Raw genomic sequence first — 25,773 nt, forward strand, 5'->3', positions numbered from 1 at the left:
GTTCTGCTATTTCATAATATGAAAACTGGCTGTAAGTAGATGGCTTAGACTGCCTTACTACTTGAGACTAATTTTGTAAGTCAGATGTTGTAAGTCTACTAGGCGTTGCAGATGGGAGGCAGGAAAAACTTCCTGCATAGTAGTGATGACTCCTGTAATGTTTAAAACAGCAACAAATGATTATTATTAGTAGTATTATTAGTATTATTCCTATTGTTACTTGTATTTATAAACCATCATTCAACTTGAAGATTCCTACAGCAGTAACCAAATAATTCATTCAAATACAACACAACAAGTTAAGACAAACAAGAAACCCATAAAAGTGATAGTCATAATAAAACAGCAGCCCAACAGAAGAAACAAACAAATACTTCTTAACATCTAAAAACAGACAATATGGAGTACAGTAGTTATCACTGCTGGAAGGGAGTTCCACATCTGGGGTGCCATAACAAAGAAGGGTCTGTTGAGCAGTGATGTACAGCTCATAATGGAACTACAAGGATGTTTGGAACTCTCCTGGAAAATTCCTCTAATCTTATTGGAAACCTTTGCACTTCTGTTTTTAAATATATATATTGAGTGTTCTGACTAAGAAGGACAGCATTTGCCAAAACATCGGGCAAATTATTGGCAACTCTAGCAGTAGTATTCTTGGATCAACATTCAGTGATTTGGCAAACAAAGTACTGGCATGGGAAATTCAACCAGTGCATGTAGCTGTCATTTTCAAATGTCCCTGGATTGAGATCATATTCATGATCTTCCTGTTTATCATATGTCTTCTAAAATTGCTCTTTTGTGTGTAAGTTACTTACCAAGTGAGAAGATGTGTGTGTCTGAGTGTTTTTCTTGGTTTGTTTCTGAGGCCTACTTTGGCCCGCTTTGCTGCAATGCAGATTCACAGCTTCTTACTGGCAGAATGGCATCTCTTTAGCTACAAAAAGAAAAATCTCTTTTTGAAAGTGACTAGGCAGGAAGCACCTTGCCTGATGTTACTGACATGTTAATGGGATAGCATCTCAGATGCCTGAGATTAGTCAGAATGAATGTGCCGTGTGCTTCAAATTAATCTGCAGGAGACAAAGGGAAACAGCACTGATAACAAACCATCCCTCTGTTCCTGGGGCTATGTCATTAAAGCAGTGTAAGAAACTGACAGGGATAAGAAGCTGAAACCTGGATCCTGGAAAATGTAAGCTCCACTGGTTGTTGGCTGCTCACAGCTCTTGGTGAACTATGAAATTAGTTTAAGTCACTCGTGGAGAGGGAACTTTATTTTTTTTTGGCTCAATGGATATACAAAAGCTCTCAGATCCTCAGTTGTCTGACCTAGTTGACCTGTTATGTACAGAGTGTATAGGGTGCACCCAGAATATAATGAAAATAGAGGGGAATGTGACCAGACCCCATTGTCTTTTTGTTTAAGAAGTTAAAACATTCAAAGAGAAAAGTGTGGGAGCAATAGAGAACAGAGGACTTGTTTCTTCAGGCCAAAGGGTTGGTCCTTTACGAATCTGAGGCAGGTCCACTGGAGGCAAAGGATTTTAAAGGCTCATTCTGCTATCAACTCCAAGCTCACTTGGAGCTGCCTGGGATCCAGCACAGGGGTGGAGGAAGGGGAGTGCGGTGGGAGTGGACGGCCCCGGGTGTCTTCGCCGAGGGGGGTGACATTTGGCACGACACCCGCCTGTGACTCCCAAGCCTACCCCAAGCCGTCGGGGGGAAGGGAGAGCTTTGCCGGCAGTATTCCCCCTTCCCCCTTCATTTTGACAGCTTGGGGGAGGCTTGGGAGTTGTGGCAGGCGGTGCGCTGAATGTCCGCCATGGGTGGCTTGCTCTGCTCCCGGCTGTAGGGCATGCATTCCGTTCCATGCACCCGAGTGGCTATCCCATGCCTGGGAGGGCACCCTCTGCACCCCGCCCCCCTCGGGAGCACACCTACCCTGGGTAGCGCAGGCATATGCTCAGCCGTTGATCCAGCATCAGACCAAAACTCGGCAAAAAGAATGGCTTTAAGAGAGGATTAGACAAATGACGAGCCATTGGCCTGGTCCAGCAGGCTCAGTTCATGTTCTTATGTTTTTCATTTTTGGTCCAGTGTAGCAGAGCAATCCAAACCCCACAGCTCCATCCTATTGCAACTTAGCAGGAAATTAGTACCGAAGAAGTCATTATGCAAAGCAAGTCTCTACCGGTGAAAGTTGCCTTGAGATTAAGAATCCTAACTTCCATGTTTTAAACAAAACTTTTGTTTTCCCCTTCTTTTCCCATTATAGACCATTCTTTGTTCAATATGACATTTTTCTGTTTAATCATTTATTATTTCTGGTGTGCTTTGCTTGTACTAAGCACTTTAAAATAAATAAACATTCATAAGAAGCCTTGGCTTCAGGCTTACAATCTAATAATTGTGATCTTGTTTTATCCTAACTGTTAGCTGCCTCAAACATGTCTCACCGTGGAGGAGGCTCAAATGATCACAGAGCATGTGTAATTTATCTTCAAAATAAAATATAAAAAAGCTTGTTATAGTTATGCATGCCTTGGTAACATTCAGGCTGCAATGTGTCGTATCTGGGGATTGTCAATATAAAGTCCCAGGGCCAGCCCAAATCCAGAACTGACCAGTCCCAGGGCCAAACTACAGAAGAGCAGCAAATAGTGCCCTCCCCAAGTCAAGGTACCCAAGGGTAGTCAAGTTATTCTGGAACCTGAGGCAGAAATTCCCATAATGTCTCTCATTGGCAGCCAAAATAAAATAACAATACATTAAATATCCAACAATTTACTTCCCTTGCATGACATCAACTGTGCGAGATGGTCACCTCACACTTCCCTGTTGCAGCAGCCACATACTGAAAAGTCTTCACTGTCTTGCTTTCGGAGTGCAATTCACATTGCTGTTTCCGCCTCTACAGTCTTAAATAGCCCAAGGCCAGGGTGTCTGAATGAATACCTTTTCCCATATAAAAACATCCATCCATGGACTGACAATAGGAACAGGGGCCTTGGTTAGGGTGACCCCACCTTAGGTGGCAGGCAACCTTCTTGCTCAGAGACCAGTGAAGTTGTAAACAGGACTTTGAAGCAGTATACATTATGTTTTTTTACTATAATCTGGTAGGCATTCCCAAATACATTCCACAATAAAAGAATTAAAGATGTACATATGTAAAAAATTAAAGGCAACTTTCACACAATCATCATACACACCTCCTGTTCTACTAAAAATGTACTGTAAACATCAGGAGACAATGAAACCAATAACTGATAGACCTATATAAAATATTAAAGCAAACTCCAACAAACAATCACAGAGATTGGTAGTGGTACCTTGGTTTATGAACTTAATCTGTTCCGGAAGTCCGTTCTTAAACCAAAACTGTTCTTAAACCGAGGCAAGCTTTCCCTAATGAGGTCTCCTACCACCGGTGCCCTTCCACTGTTCGGATCCCGTTCTTAGACCAAGGTAAAGTTCTCAAACCAAGACACTATTTCCAGTTTTGCAGATGTGCTGGTCCCGGGGGGAGGTTACCGTGGGGCGAGGTCCAGGACCTGAGTCGAGGGTCGGCAGACAGTCCTCCATGGGCGGGGTCCAAAGCGAGGAGCCGGGCAAGGACAGGAACTCTGGAGGAACAGGACTGGGTGCTGGCCGAAACAGCTCTTCAACGACGTTGCTCCCGCAACCTGGGACTGGGCTGACTGGCCTTTATCTTCTCTGAGGCCAGGGGTGGTCCCGGCCCCCAGGAGACCCGCCTCTCCTGGCCTTAAGGCGAGCACTCCTCCTGGGAGAAACCAGTTCCCTCCGCCTCTCTGCCCTGAGTCTCTGCAGCTCAGGAGAGGCTGGAGGGTTACTGGACCCAGGGGGAGACTCACCTTCCCCTGACAGGGCTGGGAGAGGCGCACCTGTAGGCACTGTGTCCTCAACCACCTCCAGAACCAGAGTGGATTCACCTGGTGCCTGCTCCTGAGGATCCGGCATAGGTGCAGGCGCTTCATAATCAAGGCCCTGCCTCAGTTCAGCCAGCCCTGGAGGCGGGGACTCCTGTGCAGGCTGGGATTCCTCCAGTTCAGCCTCTGACTCTGATTCCCAGGCCATCACAGCAGAGTTCGTAAACCGAATTGTTCTGAAACTGGACTGTTCTTAAACCAAGGTACCACTGTACCAGTGTCCTGAATAGCAATCTGACTCTTAACCAAGACTGCTGCCCGCCTCCCCACCAAGTACTCCTTCCTCTCACCAAGGAGCATGTTCAGACATTTTATCCCACTTGAAGCAAGGAGTGGCCTCACCTATCCAGGGTGGCCCACTGGCAGCAACCCAATTGTGCTGGCTTTGTAGTTCTGTGGCTGAATAACAATTATCTTCTACATCTGTTTCCACACATGTCTGCCATAGTTATGCCTCAACAAGATGACAGCCAGGGCTGATAGGGCTATCAGGGAACAGGGAGGCTCTCTCCCTCCTGTCCCTTGCTGCCTACCAGTCAGAGTAGCAATGTCACAGTTAGTCTCTCCTTTCATAAAACCTTGTATTTAAACTATGTATAGTAAAATATTTAATGTATTTATTTAAAAAATAACTAAATTCCCCACACAGCAGTGAGTTTGCCTTTTGTGATCTAATACCAAGAGATTGTTATAATATGATAAAATCAAGCAAAGTATCTGTGAAATTAATAATGTTGTGTTGCTATGATGTTTTGGATAATGGGTTTAACTCTGCCAGATGTGACTTTCTGGATATTCATGGCTGAGAATATCAATGTTCCTTCAGCCCAGTTTGGTCTTACTTTGAATGAATGCATAATTATTCCTCAACTGTATGGTATCCTCAATAATAATCCATTAGTCTGAGTAGCCAGACAAGTCTCTAGGGCATTTCTTCCCTGAAAAATGCCAACTGAATACCGTAAGTGTGATCCTGCTAGTAGATTATCAGAGTATATAAAACAGAATATACTAAATCATCCTAATTTATACCAGCAAAAAGCCTGAGGATGCGTCATATCTAAGATGGATATACTAGCAACGGGATCCTCCAACTTCAGGTGATCAATACTATGCCTTTTTTAAAAAAACAACCACAGCCCTTCAGTTTCTTGAAGAAAAGTTTTGGAATCCATCAAGCAGCATGAATCATATTTAATTATTTAAAGAAAATGCTAACACAGACTTGAGGGCTATTTGGATTTGTCAGCCAGAAATCACTAGGGACTTCTGTATCTATTCATTATGCTGCTACAGCATATGTCAGGCCTAATGGAAACCATGGGGAAAGCAGACAGGTAGAGCAATGGGGAAGAGCCCCCCACCCACCCTTTCGGTTTGCTACATTAAAGAATAATGCATGGTCCAAGGCACGTAGATCTTCTGATGAAAACACCTTAAACAGTAGGCAAAGCAGAAGCACTTAGGGACAAGAGGAGCAAATGTACCAAACACTCTCTCAGTGATGTCATATATGATGTCCTCCTCGCAATTCAAGAATTAGAAGATCTGATAATGGCTGGGAGGGTCCAACATTGAATCTCCATCTATGAGATCAGAGCTCTGTTTCCAACAATTAAATCCATCCTATCACCCGTAGGATGGTTTCCCAGAGACCAATTACTATTTTTCTACAAAAAGAGGTGCCTGAGCTCATCATGAATACTTCCCCCATTCTTAGAATGGCAATGGTGCTCACCTGAGAGGTGCCAGAGAGATCCAGCTAAAAAAAAAAAAAAGCACTGCAGAGATCATAGGATTGTGAATATTGACTTCAGCTGACTATCAAAATCTTCATATTCTACTAGAACATCCTGAAAAGTTTCATATGTATGACTTTGATCAGATTGTGTCCAAAAACAGCAACAACCGCCAATGAATTTTTTTGTAATGGAGATTGTATTAAGAAATATTGGTGTGTTGACATTTTATTTTTAATAAAACTGCCGTCATTCAAAACATATCAGTCACTCAGCATAATCAACTTTAGTGGGACAATCCATCATTAATTTGAACTTAACATTGAAGAAAGAAACAATGTATTAAAAAGCACAATTAGTCACTCAGCTGAAATGCATGACAATTCCATATATGCACAATCCTCTTTATAGCTTTCTCCTGTGATTAATGTAACAATGTTCCTGATTCCATTACTCAATCAATCAATTTCTTTATTCGACCGATAGTCAGAATTAAAACATTACACAATAATTATAAACTATAACATCATAAGTTACATAAGGTACATAAGTAAGGTAGGGCCACAGTACTAGATCTCTCACAGATAACCCACGTCAAAGCATTCAATTATACGTTTCCGACACTTGAGTGCCAGGAAAAGAAATTTAGCCACTGACAAGGTTGTTTTCCCAGAAGACTTATTTAGCAGATATGCTGTCTGCTTTCCTCTTTGTCGGGAACTGAGCTGGGGTAAGTATGGAGTTATAAGATACTGTCTTAAATCGTTGTAGAAGGGACAGCTCAATAAAATGTGCTCTGTGGATTCTACCTCACCCAATGCACAGTGGCATAATCTCTGGTCATATGGGACTCCTCCATATCTTCCCTTCAGGACCGCCGAGTCAAGAACATTCAGCCTAGCCGCAGTAAATAGTCTGCGGTATTCCATGTAGTGGATATCCGCCAGGTAGCGAGCTGGAGCAGCCCGATACAACTGCTCCCCCAGAAACAACCCAGGTTTCACACGGGCTATGTCCTCCTGTCTGGCAATATCCCTTAATCTTTGCGCGATCACCGCCTTTGCGTGGCTATACGTCATGGACTCTATATAAAGGGAGGACAACCCACACTTCTGCACTTCCTCCACTATCTCCCCTTCCCATGGAGATTTAAAGTTATCCCTCAGAATCAAGGGGGCCAAACCCACCGGTCTGAAACAGAGCTTGAGCCATAGCCATAACTTCGCTTTCAGGGCCACATACCTAAAGGCTTGACAACCGGTTTCCAGTCTCATGATCGCACCTGCCACAGAGGGGGGGATCCTGAGTATGGCCCTGAGGAATTGGGTTTGGATAGATTCCAATTTTTCAAAATCCCTACGTGAGCCCAAGGCAATGCCCACCAGCAGAAGAGGGAGGACTTTCATTTTAAAGAGACGTAAGGCAACATTGACAGTTTGTGCCTGTTTCTTGGAGTACAGGGTTCTAATCATCAGGGCTGCTTTGGATGCATTCGAGGCTATGTATTCTCTGTGCGCCAGGAAGGACCTATTTGATCTTACAACCTGACCCAGGTACTTGAAGCAACTGACCTGCTCTAAAGGAATACCATTAATTGACCATAAATTAGGTTTCGGTCGAGCAGCAAAGACCATTATTTTGATCTTGGCATAATTTAATTGGAGCTCGTGTTGGGTCTCATATTCATGAAGAGCTCGAAGCATCCTCCTTAATCCGATGGGGGAGGTAGCTAATAGGGCGGCATCGTCCGCATACAGTAGGACATTCAAGGCTCGTCCTGCCAGTTTTGGTGGATGGAAATCAGCATTTGCCATATGCACCACTAGCGAATTAATATAGAAGTTAAACAGAGCAGGGGCAAGCAAACAGCCCTGTCTTACCCCCCTAGTGGTGGCAACCGGATTGGAGACTAGCCCCTTACTATCTATCCTAATCCTCAAGAGGGTATTTGTATGTAAATTAATAATCAGCAAGAGAAGGCGGCGGTCGATAGATGTCGCTGCCAATTTTGTCCATAGCTGGTTCCTGGGAATTAGATCAAAGGCCTGCTTAAAGTCTATAAAGGCGACGTGGAGGGCTTTTAGGCCATTGCCAGCGTACTTGGTGGCCAAGTGATTTAGGATTAAGATTTGGTCTGTTGTTGATCTTCCGGGGCGGAAACCCGCCTGTTCCTCTGCGATGATATTGTTGCTTTCCATCCAGGTCGTTAATTTGTTAAGTAGAAATCTTGAATAGATCTTCCCGATAACATTTAGCAGGCTAATTGGTCTAAAATTGGCCGGGTCTGTGCGCGGCCCTTTCTTGTGAATTAACACAATCAGTGCAGAGTTCCAGCTTGGAGGAAATTGTGCTGTTTTGTTTATATAAGTAAAAAGAGCTGCTAGGGGTGGACACCACCAATCCTTATTGGCTTTAATAACATCTATGGAAATAAGATCGTCTCCGGGTGCCTTGCCCGCCTCAAATTGGCCTATAAGTGTTTCCACTTCAGAGCAGGTAACAGGATCCCACTCTGGCAAGGGGGCCAAATCTAACCTTCCTCCGCTAGCTGCGTGAGCTGCATATAAAACGGAGAAGAAGCTTTCCCAGGTGTCAGCATAATCAACTTTAGTGGGACAATCCACTCAGCATAATCAACTTTAGTGGGACAATCCATCATTAATTTGAACTTAACATTGAAGAAAGAAACAATGTATTAAAAAGCACAATTAGTCACTCAGCTGAAATGCATGACAATTCCATATATGCACAATCCTCTTTATAGCTTTCTCCTGTGATTAATGTAACAATGTTCCTGATTCCATTACTACCATGTAACATCTTGTTTCTGCATTCTTCATGACATTGGACATCTTTATACTAGCTATCAGGTATAACTGAGTGCCGCAAAGTGAGAAAAAGGGCTTCCTTCAGCTTGCTGTTCTTGTAGGATAGTACTTATTCTTAATAAAGCATGCTGACATATTTTAGAAGTTTCCCAGCATATGTAATAGATATATTAAAGAGGAGATAGAAAAATTAAGAATAAAGAGGGTTTATAAAAGCAAAATCAAGTTTTGAATCAATGCTGTCTGAAGCCAATATTTTACAAAGACTGCCAACAGGAAGCTGTCTCTACTTGACTCACCTGTCAACTTGCCTGATAAGTTATCCTGGGTTCTATAGTGCCAGGGCTGTTAAGTATTCTTGGCCCAATTCCTGAAACAATATGTGTTGCCATTATACAGTCCTGCTTCCTGTCTTGATTCTGTTTTCTTTAGCTGTGACCTAACCTTCTTGTGATTACAGTCTACTCTTTGGTTTCATTATTTGCCTCTAGCTTTTTTTCAGCTCACTTAAGACCCAGACCATCCCAAGGCCACAAGGTCAGTTCTGACTGTCTAGACTTGTTGATCATTGATCACTGTCTGTCAGATATCACATTCATAATGAGGAATAATTCAGAATCAGAATCCACTTCAATCTTATTTCAGACTTGAGTCAGATCTGATGAAGAATGATTAGGAATTTCAGGCACGAGCAATGCCAAGCCCAGCACACAGAGTATGGATAGTAGTCCCAAAAGTAGTTAGCCAAGATGCCTTCTGACAAATCAGCCCTTGAGCCACAATGGGCAATTAGAAGTTAGAGCATTTATTATGTCAATGGTGTAGGGATGGTGACAAAGTTAATTACAAGCACGCAAAAGAGCAAGCTCTATCAAAACTCACACACTCATGCAGAAACCTATCTACATGTGAGAGCTCATCAATACTTATCTTTTGATAAACCTTTCACCCCCAACTTCTTATCACTGTTCTCAATCTCTGTGCCCTGCATTGGCATTACACTACAAACTTGCAGAATACCTTTTTTTATAGAAAATGCAGATATTCTCCAGTCCTCTCAGCAATTGGCAGCATGTATGCCAAAAACAGAAAAGAAAAGAATTCAGCAATCTTTTATTTCTTACATATGTGAAGATTTCAAAATGTCATCATGCATTTATTTTATTTACAAAAATGCCCACCCTTTTCTTCCCTTATATACACCCACACTTACATACACCCAAACCCTGTGACCTATTCAGTAATTTAATCTTATGATGGATTATAAATGTTTTGTATTAGTTTGAATATTGAAAATTGTCTTCAGAAAATATGCACTTACTAATTGAATAAACTTTGTTTTTAGGAAGTGGATTCCCCCCCCCCCCCAAGAAAAGTCAAGGATAATTCAACACATATTTTTAAAATTTTAACTAAAATTATAAATTTTGGAATTTGTAAATAAAATGAAAAGGTAGCCAGATTATTCAAATTGTGCAATTACTTTTTTTTTCTAGTGCAACATGGTAAACTAACAATTACAGTATATTAGACTAACATTAAATCTGGTTGAAAGATTTGATAGTGCTGACCTTTGTTTGGACTCTTGCTCATCCCCCAAATATAGTAAACTACTAAATACTTACTAAAATACTAATTTTATTTTATCGTTTTAAAAAATGCCTTGAGAACTCAAGCAAATACAACAACAACAATTAAAAAACTGTCCATCTCTGAGCAGGGGGGATGAGTAGGTAATTCTATCAAAGAATAAAAGGCTAGCTTGAAGAAAAATAATTTTGTTTGTTAAATGTTTTTGCTCTGCAAGCAAAAAATGCATCATCATCATCATAATTTATTATTTATAGCCCACCCATATGGGTGGGTTTCCCTCTAGTGGGTTGGGTGGTTGAAGCAAAGGATACTGGAGGTGGGAGGCAAATAATAATGTAGAATATGAAATGGGAGGAAGGACCACAAAGCAATGCTATTTGTTTTCTAGAGTAGACATTAACAGCCTTAAAGCAACTGTGTATAATGTAGAATATACATTATAGAAAGCCATGTATGCATGGGGGGGGGGTGCACATTTGCATCAGGTACTGCTAAAGTGGACTAAGTATTGACTTGAACTGAACAGTGTGATGAGAACAGTAAGCACTAAGCAAAAATAGACTAGTAGGGAGCCCCATCCTTAGAATGGAGCACCTGGTGGTTTGATTTTGGCACATGGCATTTGGATCACAGGCCTTTAACCTTCAGTGAAATTGTGGGACCCCCTTGGTAAGACTTCTTCCTATGCTGGCCCAGTGTTGGCAAGCATTATCCCAGATAGCTGCTGGAACTACAGCCCTGAGGTAGAGCCCATCGCCAAACCCTGCCCTGGACTCCTTTTAAAGAAACTTTTCATCAGGTGGTTGGGTTCAAGGGGAGCCCACTGGCATAGAGAAGGGCCCACCAGAGGGAACTTTACCAGTCCATCTCCCTCACCCCCCACAAGCAAGCAAGCAAACAAATATGTAGCCTATCCTGTTTCCCACATGTAAAATAGTGGAGGGTGGAAATTTTTGAAAGACACACACACATGTATGTATGTATGAATGAATGAATGAATGAATGGTGGGTGGCACTGTGGTCTAAACCATTGAGCCTCTTGGGCTTGCTGATCAGAAGGTTGGCAGTTCAAATCCCTGCGATGGTGTGTCCCAACTCCTGCCAACCTAACAGTTCGAAAGCATGCCAGTGCAAGTAGATAAATAGGTACTACTGCAGCGGGAAGGTAAACTGCATTTTTGTGCACTCTGACTTCCATCACAGTGTTCTGTTGCAGCAGAAGCAGTTTAGTCATGCTGGCCACATGACCTGGAAACCTGTCTGTGGACAAACGCCGGCTCCCTTGGCCTGAAAGTGAGATGAGCACAGCAACCCCATCTAAATGGATTTGGATATTATATACTGTACATATACATACATATAGGTTTAAAAAAGGTAAAGGACCCCTGGATGGTTAAGTAATATCCAAATCCATTTAGATTTATTGGAAGATGGGCTGCTTTAATTAATTTCTATGTAGTTTTTAGATTATAACCGCATAACATCTGAACTGTCTAGCCAAACACATGACAACTGCTGCCATCTGGGACTGCTTTGCCTGGCACTAACAATACTATTCTTGCTAATTTAAAATGTGTTTTCCCAGCCTTTGACGATAAATGATGCTGAAGTGCTTTAATTGTCATAGTAGCATTAGACCTCTGTGTTTTATATGTTCTGGTTTGTGGTCTGTATTCTTTTAATTTGTTTCACCATGATGTTTTATGCTTTTTTCAGTTAAGTTGTAAGTCACTTTGTAGGCTCAAAGGCCTTTCCAATCTGCCCAAAGAAGAGCTGAATTATTATTTTGCTACTGACAAGTACAGTGGTACCTCAGGTTAAGAACTTAATTCGTTCTGGAGGTCCGTTCTTAATCTGAAAATGTTCTTAACCTGAGGTACCACTTTAGCTAATGGGGCCTCCCACTGCCACCACACGATTTCTGTTCTCATCCTGAAGCAAAGTTCTTAACCTGAGGTATTATTTCTGGGTTAGTGGAGTCTGTAACCTGAAGCGTCTGTAACCTGAGGTACCACTGTACATGATAGCTGCTTCACTTTTTGTATGGTGTGTTTCTTTCAAGAGATTTCTAAGCTACCAGAAATATTAGCAATTTGCCTAATATCTTCCATAGCTGAAAAAAGAGATATTTTAATTGTCTAACACCTGTAATGAAAGTGGAATATAATCTTGAATTTTTAAAAACAAAGCGGTAACAATGTCGCATTTTGAAAAATAAAAACTTTCAAAAAGAACTGAATGTTTACAACATTCTGGGAAGGGCTGCTTGGTGAACTTTCTCTTCAAAACTTTCTGACAGCAAAGAAAGGAGAAAATGTAGCATATAATTAAAGTAAAATAAAAACAATTCATTTTTAAAAAATGTACTTGAAGAGAAAAAATTAGCAGTTTTTCATCTTGCAAAATACCACTGTGTCTCACCATCACAAGCTAAATGGATCTTTTCAAGAAGCAGTCTTTTATTCTCAGCTTACCTCCCCAACCCTTTTTAAAAATCCAGTGACGAAAAATTCTCCTGCACAGTTCAGTGCTGAGATTCCAGCTCAAGATAGTTGAGTTACATTTGTATTGCAGATACCCTTATCGCACGCTTGCAGAAAAGCACTGCAGACAGAGGAGTTATCTTTGGAAAAGAAAAGGTTTTCTTACTTATCGCTTAAAATAATGGAAGTTGAAGTCCAAAAAAAATACTTTAGGTATCCAGAGTTTACTGTACATCTAGTGTCATAATGTGCTGGTGGACATCTTAAATTGGCCTTGAATAGACACAGGGTGGCAGCTATCAGAAGTTATTTCCTCATGAAGACAGTAAAAGATAGCAGGAGGTGTTGGTTTGATGGTTGCCAGTTCCAGATTTATGTATAAGCTAAACAAGCTATAACTTAGGGCCCCACTCTCTTGGGGCCCCCAAAATAATTTAAAGGAAAAGAAAACTGGGTGTACATTTCCAAAATATAAGATTTTCAGGAGCATTGCCATCTTGACCAATATATATTTCATAGCTTAAATATTACAATATATTACAAAACCGGTTTTGTTGGATCACCTATTTGTCTGATCCAGAGTTTCTTTTATGACTTCAGTCCTATTCAGGCCTTATGACCTTCTTGTACAAGAACACTTTTTGGGTTTCATGATCAAGCTGTGTGTAGCAGGGTGTATAGCTGTTGGTAGCTACTCCTCTTCCAGTATTGCATGCTCCAGCTATCCCTTCCCTCAGCATCTGTGCACACTATGAGACAGTGCTGGATTTACGTATAAGCTAAACAAGCTATAGCTTAGGGTCCCACTCTCTTGGGGCCCCCAAAAAAATTAAAAGGAAAAAAAAACCTAGATGTACATTTCCAAAATATAAGATAAAAAACATATAAAATAAAACCTACATACAGCAACAGTGTTTTGTGTTGTGTAGGCTCCTATGAGCCAGCTAGCCTGCTCCCAGAAATATCACTGGTTTGCTCATTTCTATGTATAGGGTGCCTACATTCTGCATGGCAACATGTGCAAATGGCTTTAGATACCTATTAGGTCCCTAAATTACCATATAGCATATGTTCAACACAAAAAACAGGGGCAATTTGTTGTTGACAAAGGACAGCTGGACATATAAAGGGCCCCATTACCTCCAGTAGCTTAGAGCATCATCTAACCTAAATCCAGCCCTGCTACGAGAGCATCTACAGGGAAGCAGCCTTCAGATATACAACTCTGTGTGGAAAGCGTCCTGTGAGATTTGAAGCCCCAATATTTCTGGGTTACATATCTTGTCGAAGACTTCATGTGGGCCTCCTCCTTTGTAGACAATTCGGGCCTGAGTTTTTTTCTGCACAGCTACACTCTATGCTTCCATGCTGCTGCACATGAGAGCTACTAAGATCAGTATAGGAATATAATCCTGTTGTATTAGTTGTTGTAACGCTCCATTCGAGGACTGATTTCCCCTGTGAGGAAAGGTTGTAGCATCTGGGACTTTTTAGTTTAGTAAAACATAGCATAATAAAAAGTTATGCGTGGCATTGAAAAAGTGGATGGGGGGGGGAATTCTCCCTCTCTCATAGCACTAGAATTTTTGGAGATCCTATGAAACTGCATGTTTGAAGATTCAAGATAGGTGAATGAAAGTGCTTCTTTGTGCATCTCATAGTTAAACTATGGAACTTGCTACTACAGGAGACAGTGGTGGCCTGTAGATCTAGATGGCTTTAGAAGAGGATTAGACAAATTCATGGAAGACACAGCTATCAGCAGCTGCTAGCAGGATGGCTTTGCTCTGCCTCCACAATCACAAGCAATAATGCTTCTGAATGCCAGCTGCTAGAAACTGCAGGAGGGGAGAAAGCTTTTGTCCCATTTCTGGGTTTCTTAGGGGGAATCTGTTTGGCTGCTGTGAGAATGGGTTGCTGGGTTAGATGGGCCATTTGCATGTCGAGGTCCCCAGGGCCACCCCAATAACTCACACATCACACCAAATTTTTTGTTTAAGGTTTTTTGGCATAATTTTGGCCACAACTTTATTAAAATACAAACATGTGAGTGGTTGCTTAGGCATTGGTTGCGACTATCTGCCCCCACCGTGGGGGACAGACTGACATTCCGCACGATGCAAAAGTCAGAAAAGGGGAATACACTTGGGGGTAGCGAACGGAGCAGGGAACCTGCCCTCAGCCCTCCCCAAATGCAGCCAGGAGCTCTTGGAGTGGCCCGAGCCCCCTTGACAGGGTGGACAAGCAATAGTTAGCCCCCGATTCCTTTAACGGAATCCCTTGCAGCAGCAGCATTAGAGGGGCAGGCACAGCCAATCCATGCCCCTCAACCAACCAAACCATAAACCAATGCCTAACTGCAACCTTACAAGCTGTGACGATTTGCTACGCAGTAGGCAAAAACCAAATGGCCCCAGCCAATCAGCCAGATGGACAAAATTCCTACCGGGCCCCTGCCTCAAGAGCAGATGCCCCCATGACAGGCATAGCAAGGTCAAAGCAAACAGCCCTAATTCTAGGGAGGGGGGACGGGGAATCCGATGCACGGGTGAAAAGAGGAAACCCTAGCCTCGTGCAAGGAGTTTTAGCATTTCTGGCTGTCAATCAACAAATGGCAACATTAACTTCTTCCCAACAACAAGGGAAGCCCAGTTGCATCAGTGGCCAACGATCAATTAGCCCGCCCCACAACTTTGGAGTGTCCTGGTGGCCCCCACCGCAACATGTGCTCTCCATGAAGGAGAACATGCTTTGCCTGATTCAGCAGGCTTTTAAAATATAAAAATTTATCGATATAAACACATACAAAATACTGCAAAAGTGATCAGTGCAGCAGGCTCTTATGTTCTTTGAGAGGAATCTCCAGCTAGAATTGGTCACCTTTTACTTTTCGTTCTTCCCCTAGATTCTCCTTCTCCTCCTCCTCTTTCTAATTTTTGTACCCATTTATGCAAGGGAGCTTGTAGTCAGCTTCCCTTGTATCTTCCTGGCTTCTGACCCTCCCATCTCCTTATTTGATGTTCCTTTCCCTCCCCGGCCTTCCTCTGTCACTCACAATGCATCTTCATCTCTCCAGAATTTGCTCATCTCCTACCTTTTCTACAGAATAAAAATGTCCATTCTGAGATTCTATTGGGCTTGGAGTGGGGAAATAACACCTCCTGTGTGGGATATAAATTTCAGTGGGCAAATGGGAGTGGGTGGAAGGATTAAACCCTCCTGGCTGTGCAACACAATCCTAAGCAAGACTGAATGCCTGCTCAGCAGTTTTATCTTTAAAAAAGAAAGTGGCTAGTGTTAAGCACATTTAACATAATGTGAAATTTGACCCTTAATGTTCAGTTTATTGGCTCAGAGGTGTATATGAATGACAAAGACATGAATTGCATATTATTTAAGGGCTATATCATGTATTAAAACAAGACTGAAATGCTAAAGAAAGGCATATCCTCACACCCAGAGTAATTTAGGAAGGTAATATAGTATAGAGAAAGAGTGTTATGTAAGCCAATTTATATCTATTTGGAATGTGCGTGCACAGATGCACATTAAAATGTGATAGGGATTAAGATATTGGCTTATAAAATTGGATTTGCAGTCATTATGCTAAAATATAGATAAGAATTATATTAAGAGCCTGCCTCCAATTCATTAAATTGTGAGTGGAATTGAAGATATACTGTGCTTCATAGGAGTCCTCTATCTCAAACCCTACTAGCTCTTACACCAACAAAACAATCTAAGGAAAAGAAAGGTAAAAGCTTAGGAGAGAGAAAAGCCCAATCATACAATTCAACTCTTCCTGGTTGCTCAGAATGAATCCTTTAAAATTATTTTTTTAGTTAGTCTGGGAGAATTCTAGCGATATGCCCAAAAAAAAATCTCAGGCATTTTTTTCTGACACTCCTTCATCAAATAATAAAAATAATGAGAATTTCATTCTAAAATGATGAAAGGGGATTTTTCTTTTTTTTAAATGTGAATTTCTCATGGGTGAAGTGAGGGGATTTGGTTGTGCTTACCTTGCTTTCAAGGTGGCCAAAAAGTGCTTGTGAGTATCCTTCATTTCAATCTACATCTCATCTGTTCCATTGTCTATGGAGCCTTCTTCAGTGCCCATGTTTGCTGAAAAGCCCAGTAGGTCCTCAACTGGGCTGTCCCAGCACAGGAAAGCAGGACCCATGTTCCATCTTTGACATCTCTGTGCACGGCTTGGAAAAGTTTGTGGCTGAAATCCTGAAGAGCTGCTGTCAGTCAGTGTAGACAACATTGACACAGATGCACCAATGGCCAGACTCCATAACTGGTATCAAATGAGAGTGGAGAAACATGTGTGATCATGCCACATCATGCATCTCATTATTCCTATTTTTTCTCTATTGCATTTATATCCCCCCTTTTTCTCCAAGGAGCACAAGCTGGCCTACATTGTTCTCTCTCCTCATTTAATCCACACAACAACTTTGTTAAGGTAAGTTAGGCTGAGAGGCAATGAATGGCCCAAAGTCACCCAGTGAGATTCATAGCTGAGTGGCTATTTGAACACGGGTCTCCAAGGTCCTAGTCTGACATGCTAGCCACTATGCTGCCATGGGTCTCATTACTATACTTAAGGATGAAAGGGATTAAGGAGGTCACTCATGAGTTCTGGGTAACAACCAATTCTGTCGTAAGTGCATAAACTTTTGACATTCAGAAAATTTTGGTTTAAGCAGCCGACATCCAGGATCAGTGGGTAATATGATGGATGCACTGACTTCCACAACGTAGAAAGAAAACAGAAGCCCCACCCCTCCCTCCTTTTCCTTAAGAGCTGTGACAAGGCAACAGGTTGTTGTTATTGTTGCTGCGGCTGCCACTGCCTGAATTCCAATTACCTATGAAGCGTTCAGCTCATCACATTTCCACATGTCATCTTTCCTAAGTGGAACCAATTGCATTAAAAACCATCAGGAAACTTCCAGGGCCCCCACACTTCAGTGAAAATGCAATCGCAGAAATTTAAAATGCACATATTCAGCCACCGTCCCACCTCCTCCCCCACCTTCAACAATGCCAGGCGAACAGTGCCTCAGGAAGATTCACTGGGGGGCATAATTATCAATGCTCCTTCTGCAGAATCGCTAATGGAAAAATTACATACGCAACCTACTTGTTCTTATAAACCATGCATCTGATTTCGCTGACTATAAAATGGCTGGGGGAGGCTTGCATCTGTCCCTGTCCCTGTCATTCTACCCCTTCATTCAAGAGGACTGAGGAAGGTTTTTGAGCATACTCTCTTTCTAATCAACAGACTTCAAGTGAATCCAGGAGAAGGCAAAACATTTTAAGCCCATTGGCTCTGCATGAGAAACATAGCTTTATAGATCACCAGGATTTATCATGCTGGTGAATTCTGTAGAATAATGATTTTTTGCAAGTACATAGGGGCAAAATGAAATCATGTGCAGGAAGCATCCTCAAACTCTATCCAGTTCCTAAGCCTGTAGACCCTGCAGAGAGTACAATTAATTTTCAACTCTTTCCTCCTGTCACACCCTTAAGTGAGGAGGTAGGTCTTCCTGATTCAAGCCCTCTCAAGGTCGCAACCCCACCCAGAGTATGTGCCTTAGGATACTATCTGTTTCAACTTCTTCCTGCACACAGCTGACAAGTGACCAAAGACAATTAAAACAATCAGCCTAATTATCCAGCACCCAACACTGTAACATTTGAGTAACAACAACAAAAACAACCCAAAAAAACCTCTGCAAGCCAATCACAGAAAAGGACGATAAAAATTCTCCTCAGTTGCTTTGTGGCAGCCAGTTAAACTCACAATGCCTACCAGGGGTGGGAGCTGAACGCTATGCTTAGAAAGGAAGAGGAGGTGGTGGTGGTGGTCAGCCTGGCCTTAAATATCTGTGCCTGCTCCGTGCCCCTGCTAAAACTTGCCAGCTTCTGAAGCTGAAAGTGGTTCCATGTCAGTCCTGTGGTCCCCAAGCAAACACACTTGCACCCAGACTTCTTTCTGATCCAGGCAGAGAGGCCACATTCTCAGGTTTCACTTTCATACAGAGGTGCCAATTTCTAGAACACACAAAAATGAGTGGATTCTAAACAACAGTAAAAAAAAAAAATAGTTAAGGAAAATGTTGCTTTCAAAGTCAGGAGCAGGTAAACTACTTTAAAATCAGACATTCAATTTAATCTGAAAGGAAAGCAAATCTATCAACGTCTTTTGGACTTGCAGTAGAGCCTGGAGCAGCATTTCAGTTTAATCTCTTTAGGTGTCCTCTGAAAGTTTGGGTTTGTCTTTCTTTAAATGCACATCAGCTGTAATGTGGCTATCAGTTACTCCATTCCAGAATAGTTTACAAGCATGCCTTGGGCATGAGTCATGAGAAAGTAGGGTATTAATATTTATAATAAATTCCGCCAAAGTAGCTTGTCAGTTTATCTTGCACATTATTTCAATTACGAAACTCAGTGGAGCAAGTTACACCGCAAATCCTTTTCTGGAATAAATCCAGGCATTTCACTACAGCTACTCATGAGTAAATATTTGAGCTATTTAAAGAAAGAAAAAAGTCCATGGATGTCTGATTAATGGGCTTTTCACAACCTACATTGCGACTGCATATCACTTGTCCTGTGGCTAACTTCCTCTTGTACTTTCTCAATTGTCTTGTCTTACAAATCTAACAATCTAAGTCAGAGTTGCAAAAACCAAATCACTCTGAGAACCATGACATTTTGATTAAATCCTAAGGCTACAGGCCTATGCATGTCTACTCAAAAGTGGGTCCCATTTAGTTCAGTGGGACTTGCTCATGAAAGTTGTGTGCAGAATTGCAACGCAAAATAGGAAAGCATTTCTGACATATTTTTAACCCAATGCTCTCTTTTTTTATCCTATTCTTTGTTAACTTGTCCCACCCTGCCTGTAAGATTTCCTCTGTACTCTGTGCTATCGTTAGGTAATTTTGGACTCTGGGATTAATGATCTTACAGATGCTCCCACTTTAAATGATAACTGTATTACTTCAAAATGTGGTAAACTGACCCAGCTGCATTTAGGGCTCCCCAATCTGCAGGGTGGGGCCCTGGACTTTTCCTCTAAAGTCCTATTCTGATGGCTCCACTGTCAGAACCCCTTAGTGGACTCTTTTATTCACAGTTCTCTCTGCACTGCCATTTCTGCTATCTCTTTTATCTGTTGCTTTTTAATTCCTCTCACACTCAAGCTCTCCGCCTGCATCAGCACATGCTTTTCTGTGCTCCCACCTCTCTTGTCTCTTGGATTGCCTTACCAGCATCTGGTGATTTGATTTTCAGACATTAGCAAGTGATACAGTGCCTACCTCTGTGATGAAAAGCTTCACCTGTTGATTCCTACATGCCAAGCTGCAGTTAGAAGAAAGTCAGATACCCATGTCAGTCTGCTTGCTTGTGTTTCTGGCCAGTTGACTATTACCACTATTACTTTTCTTTTCTTCCATTAGTCCCGTCAGTTATGGGAAGCCCTCTGAGGATGATAAAGGAGTGGACTCGGTAAACCAAGCTATTTCACACACACACACACACACACACACACACACACCCAAAGATGGGGGAAATAGCTCCAGTTTTTCCTTGCTGAATTCCAAATTTAGAGTTCTCTAATTCCTCTACAAAACCTTAACCCCGTCCCTTTAAATTGTTGTTTTTATGATGCTGTATTTTGGCCACCACTGAAAAGAGGCCTATAAATGAACTAAATGAACTAAACTTTACTGAGAGTAGCAATAATTGTAGCAGAGATTGCCCCCAATGGTCTGTTAAAAAGTCAGGTAGACAACTGCAGTAGGTCTGCAGGCCTTATGTTCTGCAGGCCTCATTTGAGATAATGGAGACAAATCATTCAAATGTGAAATGGGAGGAAATGACATTTGGACTTTCATTTTTCACAGAGCTGTTTTACTAATTGATGAATTGCCAACATGCATCTGGGTGGATGTTTCTGTTCCTTTAAGAGAGCAACTGGTGGGGAGGGATTAGCAAATATAAATAATCCCATTCACTTTATAGCTACTATTGGCTTCATAAACTAATAGAAAAATAAGTTTATAAGTTCCATGCTGCCTCTGCTCTCATTGTCCCAAACATCTACACATATGAACACATGCACACACAATCCAATGGTCCAACTGTGTGAATGATGGATTGATTTTACCCCGATGGAAAAGGGGGGGGGGTACCACAGAGAGATTTAATCTGTGTTGTGGCAATTTCAGGGGAATTTAAAGCCTCCCTTCCCACAATGTATGGTCCTAGTCTGGACCAGAAAGCACTTTGCTGGCTATTTACTTCCAACAACAATGTGCAATCTCCTAGTTGCATGAATAATATCATGTTGTGTTCATCCCTCAGTTGCAATACTAGACAGTATCTTTCTTGCTTGTGCTGTGTATGTTCCATGTCAAACCACTAGCAGGTTCCAGTTTGTCCCTGTTTGTTAACTGAGACCAGGCAAGCAAGCAACTCAACAAGCAACTAAGCAGTAATATCACAGCTGGGTCTACCTCCCAAATCCATGAAATGGGGCCAACAAAATTAGCAAGGTATCCACAGGGATGGGGAACTTGGGGCCCTCCAGATGTTGTTTGACTACAACTCCTATCACCACTGACCATTGGGTTGTGCTAGCTAGGGATGATGAGAGTTGTAGTTCTACAACATCTGGAGGGCCACAGGTTTCCTATCCTTGCATTAGAGGGAAGTTTGTGGATTGCTAAGCATACAAAGTGTTTTAAGGTTGGGACTGGAATAATGGTAACAGTTCTATTGCCAAACTGAAGCAGACCAAAAGGTAGTGCTGTTCCCTTGACCAGAAGTGGGGAGACCTTTCTAGCCCAAGGGCTGCATCACCTCATGGCAAACCTTCTAGATGCTGTAGTAGAAAGCAGGGTTAGAAGCAAAAGAGGAGATGGCCAGAGGCAAAAATGGAGAACAGTGGATGTGACATGCTTGTACAGTTGCCCCCCACCCCACCCCACATCTCTCCACCCAGGCAAGCAAGGGGCAAGCTCACACTTCAAAGACACATTCCAGCACTTGAGGGAGGCACAGTGCCAAGCCAGTGAGAGATAAGGCCTGGGGAGATTCCTGAGGGCATTTGGCTTTGCTTTCTTCAGGTGTGGGGACACTCCTAGAAAAAAGGCTGGAAGATCCCCAAACACAGTATATATTGTACTCCCTCCCTCTCAGCTTTTGATGGCATCTTCTCCTCTGCACCACAGGAGCTCAGGGGAGGTGGACAGAGATAGGCAGAGCTGCAGATCTATGTGGCAATGATACAAGATTTTAAAACTTGATGAGTATAAAAAAATGCTTGCATATTCCTTTCCGTTTCTTTTGGCATCACCTGAGGCTTGAGGCTTTTCACTCCAGCGAACCGCTGGGGACACAAATCCTGATGGCAGTGCTTGACAGCTATGAATATTTCCATATAGCTTATAGATGCATGAGAAGATGTGGGTTGGGCATGTTCTGAGGAAGCTGCCTGTGGTTATTTGTAGATGGAAAAAAAGACTTTAAATTGGCCTAATGAAAACAACCTTTAAGGTCTGAAATAATAATGTGCTTGTGCTCAGATTTTCAGAATTTGCGTGACTGTTGAGATACACAAACAGACAGGGAGAAAGGCTGCACACACAGAGGAAAATATTGTCATGGTGAAATGGAATGTCTGAACACCTAAAACAGGTAATTGAACAATGTTATGGTCACCCTTTTTGCAAAGCATCATACTGAGAAAATATTAGCTGGGCAGCTAAGCCACAGGGCATTTTTAAAATAATTCTGTTTATTAAGATATTTTCCTCCTTTGTATTACAGAAGTGAAGTAATAGAGGAAGAAAAGAAACTACATTTCTTCCAAATCCTTATGAGATTCCCTCCACCTTCAGGCAATTTACATGAAGAGTAGAAAACCCCAAAGCCACTTTTGATCTTTTATTTAATTTGTTGCTCTCAAATGCCCTAGATAAGTTTAATTCTGTTCCCACATACCATGATAAATCTGCAGAAAACCACCTGCATTTCAAAGAGGCATCTTTTCTTTCATAGCAAACCTTATATTAAGAATCTCTGCTACTAGGGACTGGGGATCTGTCAAGTTCAGTTTCTTATTTTTCCAAAATCATATTCAGACTATTAATTATTTATCATTTATTTATTACATTTGTACACTGTTCTGCATCTCAAGATCACAGGACAGTTCACAACATAAAAATGCAAAATGTTTCTTGGTCAGTTCTGGGAACCACCCTGAGATCTTCGGTTGAAGAGTGGTATACAAATTTTATATTAGTTTTAATCTTCAAGGAGGTGGCTGTTTGAGAGTTATAGCAACCTTCTTCAATGGTGCTAGGAACCTGCTTTCAAAGAGGTTTGCTCTCTCCAGATCAGCTAATTGGTACTGACAAGGAATCCTGCTTGTAAACAATTCAGAGCACCTTTTAAAATCCTGATTGTTCCTTCCTCACTGTTTCTATACTTGCCCCACACTTGACATCATATATGGAATCAGGCATGAGGCAGGTGGGTGTGGTTTGTGGGAAATAGCCTTGCGAGCCAAACCAGGCCCATTGAGTCCCACAGGGCCAGACGTTCCTCAGCCCTCTGGTGTCTAAGGTTGTAGCATTATTCCAGAATACCACAGCTCCATAGTAACACAAATTCTGTATCATACCACAGCTATATAATGTAACAAAGGGGAATGAATAGCAATAGCTTAGCAATGTGTATTAATCTCATTGCACTGCTCACAAGGAAAAAAATTGGATTGTTGTTGCTGTCCTTCCTGTTACAATGTGTTTTCTTTTTAAAACTCTGTTCCAGCTCAAGTGCACACTTTTTGCTGAGAGTTAAACCACCAAGAGCTTGACAGGTAAGAACAAGCAGGTGAGCAGGTGAACTCCTGACCTTTTCTTTCAGTGACCTGAGGAGCTGCAGAAAACAAAACTCAAAACCTGGTCTCATCTAATTGGAAACTGGCTGAAGAGGCATCCTATATCCAGCAGTCATCACACCCAAGTCAACTAATTAGGTGCATGACTCTATGTCAGGATAAAAAAAAAAGGCTTGGTCTAGCCCATTTGCCGTTCTTGTTCAGTATAAATTCTCTATAGAAAAACAAACGCATAGCCTTCCTTAATGTATCTCCTTGGCCTGAAGTTGAAAGCCTTGACCTAACATTGTCTTTGTGACTGGACAGATTAGCAACCTGACTATTGCACTCCCGTGAACCCTAATCATTAAAAACACAATTCAAAGCTCTGTTTTCCTGAAGCTGCAAGATTTCCTAAATGTTTTGTTTGTATATTTTTAGTTGCTTCCTGTTGTTAGGTGTTATTTAATGACATGGCTACATGTTCTGATGAATGCTGTAGGAATAACAACTGTTTAACTATTTGTTCATTTTAAACCACAAAGTGGACTGTTTGAGTTCTCGCTGTCCCTCCTGCTGCTCTTTGCCATGGCCATAAGCCCTTCCTTTATTATATGGCTAGTTGTTTCTCCAGCATATATCTTCTATTCAGTAGGACCTTTATTCTCCTGATCACAAAGGGAGTAGAATCCATTCATGCTGAGAATCCAAACCCCACAAGGAGGAACTGTGATGACTTGGCTTCCCATCTTGAGCGATAGGAGCTTCCTAGGTGCCCCGCAATCTTGACATGCTTTTGAAGAGCAGCTCTATGCTAGACTACATGTCACAGTCACCAAACGAATCAGTGCCCCCATGACAAGTTCTCTGCCCCCCCCCCAGTAACATTTTGACATTTATGAGCACTTAAAACCTGAAGTGCTGTCCACAGGCTGTGAATATCCCTGGTTCCAAAGCACACTAATTTGATTTCATAGAAGGAACACTGAAGGAAATCACCATGGGCCACCTGGCACATTGGGAAATGTACTTAGAAATGCCCTGTGGAAGTGTTGCAAAGCAGCAGCATTTCTCTTCTTCCCAGAATTGACAAAGAAACACCAGGGCACCGAGCCTGCAATTTTATTTTCTAAGTCATAATGTATAAAGAAAACCACAACTTGAGTATACTTTTGGTCACCTGTAACAAAGAAAAAAAAATAAGGTGCTATGCTTGAAGCTCTAATCATGCTGTCCTGACAAAACTTTTCCTCTGAACGTATGCGTGGAGCTTTTTGCTTCCGATGGCAGGTAACAAAAATAGGCTGATGGGAGGAAGAGGCAAGTCATGTCTGGATCTGATGCTGAAAAGTCAGAATTTGAACTAAACTTAGAAGTGCCACACAGAGTTGGCAGAATTTGGAAAAAGCCTTAGATGGACGAACTGCATGTTCATGGGCGGAGGGAGTTATATATTCAATCTGGATGGATTTCCTGCTGTTCCCCTACAGTCCCCAGGTGGGTTACACCATTAAAACAACTTGCAATCACATTGACCAATGTGGTGACTAGTGATGATGCTGGCTGGGGATGATGGGAGTTGAAGTACACAGGTTCTCTATCTCTGTATAGAGCAGGCATAGGCAAACTTGGCCCTCCAGATGTTTTGGGACTACAACTCCCATCATCCCTAGCTAACAGGACCAGTGGTCAGGGATGATGGGAGTTGTAGTCCCAAAACATCTGGAGGGCCGAGTTTGCCTATGCCTGGTATAGAGGCTTTCTACACCAATGAAAGGAGGTACAGGCAGAAATGGAGCAGTTAGTGCTATAGGTACATTTCTGAAGACTAATATTGAGTAATACCTACTTTTTCCTTATACCACACATTTTTAACTGATCACCCAAAAAAGGTAAGCATTTCTCATAAACTGAGCAGTTCCCACTATTGATTTTCTGTTGGTATTAAAAAAAACAACAACCCACAATTAAAAAAAACCATTCCTAAAAGTGAGGGCTCCACAGTGATCATGACAATTATGATAATAAGAAACCAACAGCAGTGGAATAATTAAATCAAGAGAACATATTGTCTTTGTTAATTAGTTGCCGGTTATAAATCTAAAGCTGTGTTTCTATGCGTGTTTAAGTAGGAAAAAAATCACATACCAAATGAGGGTTTGCTTACAAACATATATGTTCAAACCCATCATGTTAGTGTGGCATCACCTACAGTTTGAAACTCTTTGCCCATTGACACCTGGCAGGTGTGTTTGCTGT

The 25,773-nt window shown here is 41.9% G+C and overlaps 1 long non-coding RNA gene across 2 annotated transcripts; it reads left to right on the top strand.

The window, feature by feature from the left end:
* Positions 1-19,456: 19,456 nt before the first annotated feature.
* LOC308473075 lies at positions 19,457-23,933 on the top strand. Of its 2 annotated transcripts, XR_013983891.1 has the most exons (4): positions 19,457-19,527; positions 19,920-20,017; positions 22,217-22,328; positions 23,562-23,933. It is a non-coding gene; the product is annotated as an uncharacterized lncRNA (long non-coding RNA). The 2 variants fall into 2 exon arrangements; XR_013983892.1 differs by lacking the exon at positions 19,457-19,527 and having other exon boundaries at positions 19,574-20,017.
* Positions 23,934-25,773: the final 1,840 nt, after the last annotated feature.

The sequence above is a fragment of the Podarcis pityusensis genome (assembly GCF_964106645.2).
Source record: "Podarcis pityusensis genome assembly, chromosome: 1".
NCBI classification, from domain to species: domain Eukaryota; kingdom Metazoa; phylum Chordata; class Lepidosauria; order Squamata; family Lacertidae; genus Podarcis; species Podarcis pityusensis.